This window comes from Camelus dromedarius, chromosome 8 (genome assembly GCF_036321535.1).
Source record: "Camelus dromedarius isolate mCamDro1 chromosome 8, mCamDro1.pat, whole genome shotgun sequence".
Taxonomy (NCBI): Eukaryota; Metazoa; Chordata; class Mammalia; order Artiodactyla; family Camelidae; genus Camelus; species Camelus dromedarius.
Genome location: NC_087443.1, coordinates 9,757,087 through 9,762,571, shown reverse-complemented (window position 1 = coordinate 9,762,571; position 5,485 = coordinate 9,757,087).

Here is a 5,485-nt window from a genome sequence, read left to right as displayed (position 1 = left end):
CACAGCCTTAGGTGCTGGAGGGCACTTTCTGCCATATGTGGCTTCCAGGTCCACTTCAACTGCAAAACTTACTTACAATTAGAGAGAAAAACCATAGAGCCTGAGACAGCTCCCAGCCCCCACCTCTGTCAATTACTAATCTGTTCTTTGTAACTAGGAGTTAGGTTTTGGTGTTTTGACAGTTTTGGGGGTTTTTTGTTTGCTTGGGGTTTCTTTTTTGGTTCCATAATGTGAGATCATGTGATATCTGTCTTTCTCTGTCTAATTTATTTCAATTAACATAAGATTCTCAAAGTCCATCTGTGTTGTTGCAAATGGCAAGATATCTTTCCTTTTATGTCTGAAAAATATCCCATATATATTCAATCGGATATTTATTATATATATGCATCACGTTTTCATACATGTGGAATATTTGTATCATATGTATATATCACATTTTCTTTATCTGTTCATCTATTGATGGAAATTTAAGATTACTTCCATGTTTTGGCTGTAGTAAATAATGCTGCAGTAAGCATGGGAGTGCAGATATGTTTTTCAGTTAGTGTTTTTGCTTTCTTTGGATAAATACCTAGGGGGGATTGCTGGATCATATAGTAGTTCTATTTTTATTTTTTGAGGAACCTCCATAGTGTATTCCATAGTGGCTGGATCAATTTACATTTCCACCAACAGTGCAGGAGGGTTCCCTTTTTACCACATCCCTGATAGCACTTGTCATTTCTTGTCTTTTTGATAATAGCTGTTCCAATAGGTGTGAGGTGAAATCTCATTGTGGCTTTGATTTGCATTTCCTAGATGATCAGACACCTTGAAGATTCTTTCATGTGTCTGTTGACTCTCTGTATGTCTTCTTTGAAAAAATGCCTACACAGATCCTCTGCACATTTTTAATCAGATTGTGTTTTCTTTTTCTTTTTTCTTTTTCTTTCTTCCCTTCTTTGGCTATTGAATTGTAGAAGATCTTTATATATTTTCAATATTAACTACTAGTCATACATGAGTTTACAAATATTTCCTCCCATTCCATAGGTTGCCATTCCATTTTGTTGATGGTTTCCTTTGCTGTGCAAAAGTTTTTTAGTTTGATGGAGTCCCATTTTTTATTCACTTTTGCTTTTGTTGCCTTTGCTTGTGGTGTCAAATTTTAAAACTCAGTATTAAGACCAATATCAAGGAGCTTAGCACATATGTTTTCTTCTGTAAGTTTTACATCTACATTCAAGTCTTTAATCTACTTTGAGTTAGTTTTTGTGGGTGGTGTAAGCTAGTGGTATAGCTTCATTCTTTTGCATGTGGCTCTTCTGTTTTCCAGACCCCATTTATTGAAGAGATGGATTTTCCCCATTGTATATTCCTGGCTCCTTTGTCATAAATTAATTAATTCATGGGTTTATTTCTGGCCTCTCAATTCTGTTCCACTGATCTGTGTGTCTGTTTTTATGCCATTACCATATTATTTTGCCTCCTGTAGCTTTGTAATAAAGTTTGAAGTGAGGAAGTATGATTCATCCAGCTTTGTTCTTTCTCGAAATTTTTCTGACTATTCAGGGTCTTTTTTTCTTCTATAAAAATTCTTGGATCAATTATTCTCTTTCTGTGTTCCCACCTTATATGTTGTTTGGCCTGAGGCTTCCCTGCCCTTAAGCCTACAGGCTTTTGGGTGGGGCTGGGTCTTGGTGCTAATGATCCCATTAGCCTCCAGGGAATCTTATTTACATGAACATTCCTGGAATGTCAGTCATAAGTTTTTATGTCTCCAGGGTGAAGCACAGCCATCCCCTAACTCCCCAGGAGACATTTTAAAACCAGTAGGCAGGTCTGGCCCAAGTTCCTATGATATCACTGCCTCTGCCCTTGGACCTGGCACATGTGAGATTCTGTATGTGTCCCAAGAGAATGAAGTCTGTTTCCCCTAGTCATGTGGGGCTCCTGGAGGTAAGCCCCCTGGCCTTCAAAACAGATGTTCTTGGGTCTCCTCCTCCCACTGCTGGAGCCCTGGGCTGGGGATCTTGACATGGGGCTCAAAGCTCTCAGTCCTGTGGGAGGGCCTCTGTCACTTAATTATTCTTCAGCTTGTGGGTCACTCTGTGGAAATTTCTTTATATTTCCTGTTGAAGAAGATCTTTTTTGCTAGGTTCCAGTCTTTTTTTCAATGGTTGTTTAGCAGTCAGTTGTGGTTTTGTTGTAGTCGTGAGAAGAGGTCAACTCATGGGCCTATGACTCTGCCATCTTGACCCCCTGATACTCTATTTTCTTTTAGCCAGACATACAGAGCTGTGATGTAGGTCAGGTGTAACCAGTACTTTCCCACCCCACCCAGGATTAGACTTTTTATCATGGGATCCAGTGCCTGACTTGGGTGCCCAGTAGTCCCTGATATATGGTGCTTGGGAAAAAGCCTGTTTTTCCATAGTGTGAAATAACAAGACAATTCCTTACCCTGCATATCTGTTTGGTTAAAATCTTACTCCAATGCATCTCCAAGGACTCCCAGATCCCTTTCTCTTCTTCATCCTAACACAAGGTCCTTAGCTTGCAGCATATCTGACTAGCTAGTTCTCCAGCTTCAAGTCTCCCCTCTAAACCATCATTCACAAGTGCTTCATGATGGCCTTTCAAAAACACCTATCTGAGTGCACTGCATCCTGGTGTTGACTGAAATAAACACACAGCCTAGAAGTTAAGAGTTATGTTTTATTTGGTGGGAGGACTCAAGCTGGGATGACAGCCTCTCAGATCACTCTGAGGGACTGCTCCAAAGAGGTAGGGGAGGAGCTAGGATATATAGGAGCTTTACAACAAAGACCAGGTAGTTGGAACTATAAAAGATTACTTGTTATCTAAAGAAAACCAGGCATTTCAAGTTAAAGAATTTAGTGTTTTTTTATGTATGGGAGGAAGCAAACATTTGGGCTCACTGAATTCATTCTTATGACAAGCACCTAGCTATCTAGGGCCAGTATCCTGTCCTTTCTTATTCTGAGTCCACTCAGAGTGCACAACTGTGCGTGGCTTCAGAGTCTGGGCTGCAGGCCTGTCCCCACTGGGGAGTGACGGCAGCTGCTGATGACTTGGTTTACTGATATGGTTGCAGTATTTTCACTCACATTGCTGTATTTTCATTCACACTGGCATAAAAGCATTTCCATGGCTAAGCAGTAACTACAGAATGGTGCCCAAACTCTTCAGCAGACCCTTAAGACCCTTTTGCAAAGATGGCTTGCCATATTCTGATTCTTTGTCTCTGAGCACCTTATGTTCTAGCTATATCAGATTTTACCATCCATTTCTTGTCATTTTATTGGTTACCTTTCAAAATCCAATTTAAATATAATTGTACAAGTATATTTAATCATTTCTCTCTTGTGTTTCTATTGTTTCTTTTATATAACTAAAAAAAAACCCTTTATACTCGGTAGTGGTTACTCAGATATCTATCAGTTCTCTACTAGTCTATGAACTATGAAGGGAGGGTCTAGTTTTTATTTTTTATTTTCTATTAATTTAATAAAACAATTGTTGAATGATAGTTATTAGAGTATAATATCTATGATTCCTTACTGATCTAAATATCATAAATTTTTATTATTCAGTTCTATTTTAGGAGACAAATCACCCTTTAAATTCATAACTTGCCTTTCTAGAAAGCATTTTGGTAATAAAAGTATCAAGAATCTTAAAAACTGTCCATTAACTCTGACCCAGTAATTATAATTCTAATAATCTATATTAAGGAAATAATCAGAAATGTAATTTAAAAAAAGGTTATCAATAAGGATGTTCAACACAATATTTCTTAAGAGCAGGGAAAATTGGAGTATAATTACTTGCAAGAATCTAATGACTTACTAAACTACAGCACAATCATAAGATGGATTATTATGAAACCATCTTAAAGGGTTCTTGAATTATAGTAAATGACATAGGAAATGCTTATGGTGTAACTTTCAGTGGGAAAACATGTATAAAAGTGAATACAGATGTCCAGTCAAATGGAATGATGAATTCATAGGCTGAGCCTTTCTTCTGCTGAAAACACATAGCGATGAATGGGAACATAAAAGAGAAAACCAAACCGACACAATGTGCTTTACAAAAAATGTTAATATCACTTTGGACCAGAAATTGTAGAGAAGCCCAAGTTAATAAATACTGCGGAGGTGAGAGGTCACTAGAGTGTACACATGGAGGAGAAGGTAAAGATCTTGGCTTACATGGAAACTGGTGGGGAAAGAGGTCACACAGCAGGGAATGAAACTGGTCTCACCACTGGAAATCCAGAGCTGTGACCGGGCTCCAGACTCATGAAAAGAGGGTGAAAAGAGCTATGGTCCATACACAGCTGTGTGTCTAGGGCAGCAACAGCAGACAGATACAGCTTTCTAGACATGACCTGAGCCAAGTCATTCACTACCTTGATGTCCGAATCTGCAATAACCTAACATGTCCACATGGCAGGACTCCCAGGCAGGCTAAGTCAAAATAATTGAAAAAATTAAGAGAGTGCAGATGCATGGGGTCAGGGGATGGGAGAGAGCAAGGGACAATCAGATTGACAGACAGTTTCTGTCAGAACTCCTCAACTCTTCAGTTGTAACACAAAAGCAGTCATACATAATTCATAAATGATTGGATGTATAAGGCTATGTTCCAATTGAACTTTACTTACAAAAAGCCTACAGGCTGTAAACTTCTGACATCTTCTGACACCTGTTTTAAATCAACATTCAAAATCCTTAAAGAAAACTAATGAATAGAAATAAAGTGTACAGCTATTAACAAGTGAAAGATGAAACAAAAGCTAGAAAATCCAAACAGAATTTTAATATATTTTAATAAACATCAAAGAGATAAAGGAAAGATAATATTCAAAATAAGAACAAAAATTATTTTAAAAGAAACATAGATATGGTAAACAACATATTATAAATCTTAAGAAAAAAATTATTATGATTTTAAGATAGTTGCATTGAAAATATAAACACCAGGTTGGAGAGAGTCATAGAGACAGTTAATGAACTGGAAGACATCGTTGAGGAATGCATGAAGGTTATAGCAAAAGGAGTGGGGTAGATTTTAAAAATATAAAAGACAAGTTAGGAGACATAGAGTGTTGGACTAAGTGGCTCCAATACCCATCTAAGAGGAATTTCAGGAAAAGAGGAGAAACTGATCTATATATGAAAAGGTAATTGTCAAGAATTCTTAAAACATTAAGGTAGACATCAGTCTTTAAAATAAAAGTTCTATGTGCAGAGAAAGATAATAAACAAACAAACAAAGTCATACTACATATATTAAAGCAAAGCCAAAGATGAATAAGGATGAGAAAATTACAAAAGTCAACAAAAATATAAGATTATCTACAAAAGAATGACAGATTGAAAACAGATGTATCAGTGATAAGAGCTGGCAGAAGAAAAAAAGTATCCTCAAAATATTGATGAAAATGTATCAATCTACAATTCTATATCCAGCA